Here is a 10,250-nt window from a genome sequence, read left to right on the forward strand (position 1 = left end):
GGAGCAGAGACCGTCTTTCTCCTCCTCCTCCTTCTTATTCTTAATCTATCTCTTATTTCTTTATTGACAAATCATACCACACAAATTAGGTTTCCTTTTCTCTCTGCGTACAGCTTACAGAAATCACATCTGTATTTACAGCAGTAACAGCAAATGTTGCTAAAAAATTATTCTACATCTGGAACAAAGGACTGTAACATGAATTAGAAACTAAAGACTTAAGAAGGGTCTACAGCCATGCTACCCTGAACAAGCCTGATCTCATCTTATCTCAGAAGCTAAGCAGGGTCAGGCCTGGTTAGTACTTGGATAGGAGACCTCCTAGGAAGACCAGGTGCAGTAGGCATAAAAAATAAAAAATAATAAGGGATTGTAAGCTGACAGGGTCCTTGAAATCTGTGAGGTCAACCAAGGGTTGCCTCACCTAAAAAAAAATAAAATAAAAAAAATAAAGACTAAGAAGGGAAAATGCAACCACGATACAACGCTTGGGAGAAGATTCACTTGTGCTTTCTACGTGTTTGGTAACAAGCCACACTCGAAGAAGGGGATGATGTAGCCACAGAAGTGATGATGCGGAAACCCAAAGGAAATTAATCCAGTACAAAGGAGGACGGAGGCCACGCAAACTTACAGGTGTTAAAACCTGAGCACAGAAAAGTCAGCTCCTTGGGGAAATAGCAACTGGAAGTGATGCATCCCTGTGGTAGTAGACATTGAGAGAGTCCTCATCTGGGGACTCACTTTATCCTGAGAAATCAGTTACATACATCATTAAAAAAGGGGTTTTACATTTGAAGCAGATACAATTTATGGAGGGAAAGGCAGACGTTAAGAATGTATTAAGTTCTTGAGAACTCAAAAATTATTTCGGAAGCCAATTGAAGCAAAAGAAGTTTAAATGAAAATGTTTCTCTAAGGGTAAAACTCAGTTTTCATTGGGATTTAAAATAAAGTACACTGTAAGAGCATGGTTTTCAAAGTAAGCTTCAGGCCCACTCTTTCCAGCCCAATCATACTTAAATCCAAATTTAATTCTATTCTGTTGTGTCTTTTGTGGTTTCAGGAAACAATTGCTTAAAAAATAAAAGGAAATCTGATGAGGGCTTTTATGAAAATTAACTCAAGGATATATAGCTCGCTCGCAAAAAATATGTACCTGAGAATTTGCATAATTTATCTGCATAACCTGTCCCTAGTAGAGAGAAGCCTTTTTATGTCTGTTGAATGACCTGTTCCTTTCTGCTTGGCACCTCCCGTGGCCATGAGTGGCAGAGAGAATCCTGAATGCAGCCCAACTCACTCTTTCATAGAAAATACCAAGAGACAGCAGGGCCAGGAAGGTGGGCTTTAACTAAAGCCCCCACCAGTGGCTTTAAAACAGTGGATTTTCTGATTTGGTAACGTTTTCCCATAGCAGGTCATAGAAATTTGCCTAGTGCTTCCCCCTGCTGCACAACATGGAGTATAGCATTTATCCTGTCTATGTGTTCATCCCTGTATCCATCCATTAATCTAGTTTATTGTTAGCTCTATCAGCTTTTTCTCATCAACCTTCATACCCAAGCTCAATTCAACTTTTCAGAGAGACCTGACTTACCACTGTAAAATACACGGTTTCCCAGCCTCTGGTCCGTCTTTGTCACTCAGTGAAGTGACGATGAGGCTCGGCCTTCTGACCTGGAGAAGTAGACCTGCAGTGGGGAGCAGGGAGGAAATGCTTAGTGTGGATATCCAGCCAGAGCGGTACAGGGGGAGGGTGGGAGGTGTGGACCAGAGCTCTGGAGAGCCTGGCCGCGTTACTCATGCCACATGAATAACAGAGAAAGAATGCTGGTGTTAAATGCTAACTCCAGTTACCCGTGGAGAAGCTGCATCAGGAGACATGAGATAAGCCCACCGAGGCTTTTCCACCAAGGCCTCTTTACCAACACGGTTCTTGTTCCTGATCTCTCGCTGCCTCAGGCTACCTTGGAGTGAGTGCTGCATCCTGCAGGCCCTAGGTTTGCTCTGGACAGCAGTGATGTCTGCTTGGTGAATTTGTGGGAGGAGCCCATGATAAATGTTCTATATTACATGGTTACATGCATATATTCTCACTGTAAGAAATTGAAACATATGGAAGCAAAAGTTCCATCTTCTGTCTCCCCCAAACTCCCTTCCCCAGCAGTAATTACCGCTAAAAACTTCCTTCATGTCCTTATAGACTGCTCCCTTTGTATATAGTTATAGATGTGTGGACAAGATGCACAGATAGTTGCTCTGTTTCCTCCAACATGTTATTATGAAGACTTTCAAACATACAAAACAAAGAATTATAGAATGAACCCCCTTATAACCACCTACATTCTAGAATTCACATTCGGTTGTGTTTCTTTATTGCATGTCACTTCATTTATTCATGCTTCCCTCCACTCATCCATCAATTCATTCTTTTTTTTTTAAGTGTATTTTAATGTAAATTGTTGATATTGTGACATTTCACCTCAAACACATTAGCATTCAGTGTATCACAGAGACCTGGAGTTTTCATACTATGCGGTGTGAAAAGTGAACATACTCACATAACCCACACCACTTTCAAGAACATTGTCTTCACTTCATGCCCCTTCCTGGTCGATCCCTGCCCGCACACTCCACGTCCCCTCTCCCCTTCTTCTCTTCCTCTTCCTCCTACTTTTTAGCAGAGACGAGTGTTTCCTGTTCTAGAATTTTATGGAAATGGAATCATACAGCACATATTCCTTTATATCTGGCTTCTTTCACCATGATATTTGAAAGATTCATCCATGTGTGGCTTGTATCAGTAGTTACTTGTTAAAAACAGCTTTTTTTTTGAGGTATAACTGACATATAACAAATTCTCAATATTTCAATTGAGCAATATAAGTTTTGACATGTGAAAATAGCTGTGAAACTATCACCATGATCAAGACAGTGAACACAGCCAGCATCCCTCGCGCCTCATTATAATCCCTCCCCCTAGTCTCTCAGGCACCTCCTTTATCCCCAGGCAATATCTGCTCTGCTCTTTGTCAGTCTAGACTCCCACTGAGATTTCAGCTAACCAAAGTTGGAAGAAACTACCGAAAGGTACAAATTTTGACCAAGTCAGTCTCCCAGATTTCTGCTCTGAATCTGGTCGAATGAGGCACCAACAGCCTCCCCTTGTCTTTTCCTTGCCGAATTTAGATTGACAGATACACGCACTCGGAGGCAGGACTTCCTTGGGCATTATGTTTTGGTCACTCTCAGTTTTTCATACGGTCAGGTGTCCTTTTCCTCACAGTTGAGTGTTACTTTCTTATTTCTACCATTTGGCATCTTGCAGTTTGGCTTGGAACTAGCAAAGGGGTTCTCTCTTTCGGCCTTCTGCCTGCGGTGGCAGGGAGACACTGGTTGTACCTCATGTGTTTTCAGGCTGCCAACTCTCAGATTGGAGGCCAGAGAATTGGTAGTTGGCTGGCTAGAGATGTGGACTGTGCCCCACATGCAGCTGATGTCCTACCTTCTGAGGCTGCCAGGTCTCAGGAGTTTGTCTAAATCTTTATTTCTTTGACCTTCTTTGGAAGTGACTGTGAAACGTGGAGGCTGTATCGTTTGAGCCTCTTTAGGGACATTTTGTTTGTTTGTTTGTTTCTTGATAAGGTATAAAGAGGTTTATTGGTTTTGAGTCACATTCAGAAGAGGTATACCTTTGAAGATCTTTTGGAGAAAGCAATGGGTTTAATATTTCCAGGAGAATTTACTGGTTGCCATTGCCTAATATCTGATATGAAGATATTTGCAAGGATTTTTTCTGAAAGGCTCTTGCCCTAAAACAAATGTCCCATTGGTGCCTATGGGAGGATCAAATTAAATGACAGAGGAGTATTGTGGCTAGCCTAAGAAACACTCCCTCAACAACATGAAAGTACAGAAATCAGACCTAAAAAGACAATGATAACCTATTTATACCACCAACCCACCCGCCCATATCACACTGTAATCATGCAATCTTCCAGATGTGCCCCTGGAGCAAATCCTTACCAAGATCACAAATGGCCACATTACAAATAGCCAGATCCTCTGCTGATGGTTAGCACTCAGCCCAACTGGAGGCTGATATTTAGGGCCAGATAGGAGCTATATTTTGAGGGTTCTTTTCCTAAGGCTAGCTGGGCCAAAATGGAACTAAGTGCTCCAAGGGGAGGAAAACATGCAGAAACCTTTGTGGAAGGCTCCTGGATCCCACACTCTAAAGGCACACAACTCTATTTTAGGCATAGGATCCTTTTGATTTCCACTTTAGTTGGAATTTTGCTCCTTGATATAAAGAAGCAAATTCAAGATGATGTAGTTGGATGGGCAGGTTAGACCTTGAAGTTCTTTGAATAACTAAAAACAACAGTCCTTGTTTTACTAAATCTCGTCTACACAGAGACAGCAATGCAGATCCTGGACAACTACAAAGCACACCTATCCTGTGATGGATCCCAAAGCTCCTCGTCCACTTCAGGATTATGCTGACACTGTAAAAATTCAGGACATTAGAAAAAGTACTGCCCTACACTCAGAAAGAGAAAAACACTTAAATAGTGATTGCCTTGGGCCCCCGATAATTGGCAAATCTGCCCCAGAATCTTTTGTTTCAAAAGCTTACATGCTTTCTCTGGCCCTTGCAGATATAAATCTTCTACCAACCAGAACTGTCTTCTCTAGGTCTTGAGAACCTTCTTTAGGTGCAAACATCCAAAGAAATAACTTTAGCCTGATATACACATGATCCCATTGTGACCGCCACACTATTCTCATGTGGTTCCCACGTGAGTGCTGTATGATTCCCAGGTGACCTTCATGTGATGACCACAGTCGCTGCCTTAAACAAGCTCCCTCACAACATATGTGGGCACCACAGCTGCTGCCTTAAAACAAGTTTCCTCTCAACAGATGTGGTTGCCACAACACCTGTCATAAAGCAAGTTCCCTCACAAGAGACTCAGCCTCAGGCCTAAAAGTGGCAACAGTGGGACAATAGCTGCTGCTGTCATAAGCCAGGATCCCGAGAACAGATGTGCCTCATGGCACAGTGCAGCAGCAGCAGTAGGGAAGCATCCTCCACTGCCACAAAGCAAGTTCTCTAGAGCAGACGCGGACTCAGGACCAGTGTGGCATCATGATGGCAGCTGTTGCCGCTGCCACAAACCAATGGTTTTCAGAACAGACACAAACTCATTCCTGAGAAAGCACCAGCCTCTGCTGCTGCTGTAAAATAAGTTCCCTCAGAACACACACAAACTCAGGCCTGCTGCATTGCAGCTGTGCTGCAGCCACTGATGCTGTTGTAAACCAGGCTCCCACTGAACAGATGCAGCCTCACAGCCTCATTGCAGCGGCTAAATAATTTATGACTTGCTAGATTTATCCTGAGTCAAAGATTTTACAAGGGTGAAAAACCATGTGCTTTGAGATGGTACTGGTGCATGAATTTACAGACTTTAACAAAACAATCAACACACCAGACATAGACGTAAAAACACACATGATTTTAGAATAAGATTAAGATAATACTGCAAACACTGGGGAAAAGAGATCTTTTCAATGAATAGTATTGAAGAAATTAGGTAGTCATCTATGTAAAAAATAAACTCTCTCTCTCTCTCTCTCTCTCTCTCTCTCTCTCTCTCACACACACACACACACACACACACACATTCCAACTGGATCATTAATTAAAAAAAAACCATGGTAGAAGAAAAAAAATATGTGTGTGTATGTGTGTGTGTATGTGTAATCAAAATAAATAAGAGCTTCCCAAGTATGACATAAATTGAAAAGCCACACAGAAAAGATTGATTGATAAATCTGACTTCTTAGAAAACAAGAGAAACACCAGCCACAAGGCAAATGCTGCACCATCTTCCAAGTGAAAAAGACGAGCTTGAAAAATACAGTGGACAATCATTCCACAAAGGTTCAGTGTTTTTCATAAAAAATACTGTAAAGCAAATGTGGACAAATGCTGTGAACACCAAACAGGAACACGAGGGCTCTCAGGGCTACCTAATGACATCACATCTCCCAGAAAAACAGGGATGCCTGCCTCCCTGGTGAGGAGCCTGTACCTCAACATCCGCCTGGGACATGGGGCTCTGCCTCCCGAGGTACCCAGCTCTACTTCTTCAGCTACCTGGCTTGGGCCTCTGGAGGACAGACCTCAGAAAATCTGAGTGGCCAGACAGCAGAGTGGAGCATGAAGAGAGTGGAAACTACTCCACCACAGCGACAGGGGAGCCACCAAGGCAACAGCAGAGATGACATGAAGGGTCGAGTGCTGCAGGAGAACAGGTGATAATGGACCACCCAAGACCAGGTGGGCCTAAGTGTGGCAGAGATGAACCCAGTGGCGAGGGCCGAAGAAATGGTCAGAGGTTGACACAGAGGAAGGCGACAAGATGTGACCAAGTAAAGGAGTGTGATGGGGCACTGAGCATAATTGGAGAGCAGTGGAAAGAAACAGTGATTCACAGAGGGTGAGGGAGGGATGACAAAAAGTGCAAAGCTGGTGATCGAGAAGAGTGTGGTGAACACTGACACAGAGCTGGTATCCATTTATTGGCTTGGCATGAGAACGACAGAGTGAAGAAGTGATAGGGAGGGAGAAGGGAGAGGACAGAAGGTTGGGGGATCGACCAGGAGCTCAGCCTCCTTAGACAGTGAGGATGCAGCATGTAAAGAGCAAGCCTTGGACCTAGTTGGACAAAGATGTACAAAGAATGAGGGAGATGGCCAGATAGTGCCAGAAAGAGCCAGAAAATGTATGATGTGGAGTGATGAACTACTGCCAGCCCATGGTTGCTGACTGTGCGTGGTCTGTGGCTTTGGGGTCTCCCTGGGAGTAACCTTGGCTGGATCATCACTGTTTTCCCAGGTCTACCATCGACGCCTTTAGGCCCCCCAAGTGCCTGAAGTGCCTGCAGCAGGCCAGCCCACTTCATCTGAGAGTGGCCCCAGCCTTGGTCAAAACACCATTGGCCAGGGCCGAGCTGACAGACTCTACCTCACCCCTCCAGACAGGTCCACTTACCACAAGTGTGCAGGGAGTGGCTGTTCCAACAAAGCTGCCTGAGAACCTTGGAGTTCAGCATCTCCTGAAAACACTGTAGCTGGACTGGTGTCTCCAAGCCTTTTTCAGCATCGGCCTCCAGGCCAGAGCAAGGGTTCCCAACACAGACTGCCTCCTCAGCTGTGCATGGGGTCCGCAGTCTGGCTTCTGTAGGCTGCTCTGTGGTTTTTCCCTAACCAATCTTTCTGCTCTCAACCTGGGTTCCTTTTGGTCTGGTCCTCCTGGACTGCCTCTTTTATATACGGAAAAAAAAAATCTTTTATTTGCCCCCCATTACTCTCAGATGTGGTGACCTACAGAGAATCCCTAGCTATACTGTTAGTTTAAAAACAGACCGGGGGAAGTTTGGGACCTAATAGGGGAGGGTGGCATGCAGCATACACAAATAAGAGCCAGGTGAGAAGGCAGTCGATTCAGGGTGTGGTAAACTCAATGTCAGGTTTCACCCAGAGGGCTCTACATTCCAGTGGGCAGCTTCCAGGACACACATCTTTGGCACAGCCTAGGCTCCAACACAATCTTCATTGTCTCAGGAACCTTTAGAAAGTCTAGCTTTTCCTGACTTCCACTCAGGTGTTATTTTCAAGATGCACACTAGATGACAGCAGAGAACAGCTTTTCCAGCTCTCCACCACAGTAGTATTCCCAAGTTGCAAGGCCAGCCTCTCCTCTTGTAAAAATATGTATACTGAGGAACTCGAAACTTTGCTCCAAGCCTGGACATTCTGTTAGGAGTGACAGTGGTGATTTGGATTCTGGTCTATCCTCATTTCCCTTCTGTAAAGAGGTGCTTGTTGCTGTGCACCCAGGACAATACTCGACATTCTTTCACAGAAGATAGGCTTAGAATCATGGGCCCAGGATACCACTTGAGTGTTTGTTAGGAAAAGATAGAAGAAATGCTGTGATTTGAGGTCTCAGCTCAACCTACTGGAATAGTCACCACTGTCGCTCCTAACAGAATGTTGAGGCTGAGAGCCAAGGTTCTAGTGCCCCAGAAAGATATTCTTACCAGATGAGAGGCTGGCCTTGTGGTTTAAGGTCTCCAATATACTAATTTTCAACAAGTACAAGCTTTTTGGCTGTAGACCAGGGCTCCATTGTATTAGTGTTAGAAAAAAACTGAATTCATGTCATGGGCCCAGGATCCAGCCTACATCATTTGAAGGGAGGACAGTACTTTTACCTGAACAGCGGTCTCCTTTCTTTTCTGTAGGAGTCCTCGGCTTTGATCTGTGTGCCATGCACTGCACATTAGTTTCTGTGACAGGGTCTAGGATGTTGGTAATGTGAATATGTCCTTAGACTACTCGGTTCAAAATTAGACTGTGTAAAACTTGGTAGTATGGCCCAGAGGGAATCACCACAGGTTCATGTGACCGCCTGTTGGAAACTTGTGCTCATCAAGAGACCGGACTGTATGAAACACAGGTAGATCATGTGACAGATGGTGATGAAAATGTGCTCCCTTTTAATAACGAGTGCATATCACTTGAGAAAATTCACATAAACACTGAGAAGTCATTAGTCTACATGGAGCACAAGATGGTCGAGACAATCTCCTAAATGTCCTCCAATTGTATGTCATGTCCACATTACAAATCTAATTTGAAGTCAACAGTATATGCGGGCAGTCAATGAACTTTAATTCACCTCTGGTTTTGACTGTTTGTCAGAAAACCTGCTTTATGGCAGAGGTGGTGGCAGTTCCACATTCGCAGTGTTGATAATTACAGGCTGAGGGTGCTCTAAAGAGTGACTGGATAGAGCTTGAAACAATAGCCGCCATTTTGCTCTATTAGGGAAAATACTGAGTCATTGTGAGGATACCTTTTGATGGCGAAAACAGTGGCTGCCTGAGAGTTTCTCAATAGCAAACCTTAGACTACAAATTCTGAGGGATGTCTTAACTACCAAGGAAAGAAAACTGAGATATTACATTTAGGCTGTGCCATCAACATTTTCTGAAAAGGTTTGTTTTAGCCTAGCAAAGGAAAGTGAGGTGGAAGTCACTTGGAAATCTAGTAACAAGAATTAGATAACCTCGGGAAACTCAAGAGGCTTTCCGCGGGATTCATGTGATAGTCAAGAGACAGACCTGAGGGCGTAACAGGGAGATCACCTGATACTGGGTTGATGGTAAGGCGTTCACTTTTGAGTGACTCTTCTACATTCCTTGGTAAAATTCAGATAAGCACTGAGAAATTAGTACCTTTTTAACCTTGTCAACTAACGGCCCTTCAATCGAAAGGTCATGTCAGCATGAGAAGATTTGCTTGAGGACAGCGACAATTGTTAGTTAACTGGCCTTAGGCTTTTTCTGTGCTCAGGCAACCTGCTTGAACGCAATGAGAGTGGCTGTGGAACAGTAACCGCATTGATATTCGGAGGCCGAATCTGCTTGATGAAGCTACTTTAGTGCGTTGGAAACTGTAGGCGCCATTTTCTGTATTATAGCAAAATGCTGTGTTGTTGTGAGCATAACTGTGAACAGCTTCATGTTGGACTCCTGCACTATTCTTGTATGCAGATCTATGGCCACTACAGTCAACAGGGAATTGCTTAAAGGCCAATGACTCAATGCTGAAATATTGAAAATAAGAGTTTATGAGACGACTGTTGAAAACACTTATTTGAGGATAGGGAAAGAGGAATAAGGTGAAAGTAACCTGAAAATAACTTAGAAATCACTAGAGAATCGCACGCATGGAGATCAAGTGAACACCTTGTAGGATTCACATGGGCTCAAGGAAGACCCAGTAGGAATCTGGTGTTTACCAGGTGACTAGTCTTGCTGCTTTGGATGTAGATTTTCACTTGATTTCGTAGAATGAACCAGGCTTCATGAGTAAAATGTTTTGCAAATGAATTTACCTTCTAAATAATACCAGTGTGGTGTTGTGTTTTCAAACTTCCACCCAACTTACCCTAGTTCCAGCAGAGGACTGCGTCCTAGGCCATGGACTTCATCAACTTTTATTTTTCCTACCAAGAAGTTTTTGTTACCATGTGCCAAGTCCTATACCTAAGGATCCATTACATAGTGTTAGGCTAGATTCTGTGGGCCAAGATCTTTACTTTCTGAAGGTAGTACCAATGTTTGGCCATAATTCCAAGTTCCACAATCAAGTTTTTAAAAGAACAG

General features: G+C 43.8%; 1 pseudogene; it reads left to right on the top strand.

Annotated features, from left to right (window-relative positions):
* The first annotated feature begins 227 nt into the window (after window positions 1-227).
* LOC111730724 lies at window positions 228-346 on the top strand (annotated as a pseudogene).
* Window positions 347-10,250: the final 9,904 nt, after the last annotated feature.

The sequence above is a fragment of the Pteropus vampyrus genome, unplaced genomic scaffold, assembly GCF_000151845.1.
Source record: "Pteropus vampyrus isolate Shadow unplaced genomic scaffold, Pvam_2.0 Scaffold331, whole genome shotgun sequence".
Taxonomy (NCBI): Eukaryota; Metazoa; Chordata; class Mammalia; order Chiroptera; family Pteropodidae; genus Pteropus; species Pteropus vampyrus.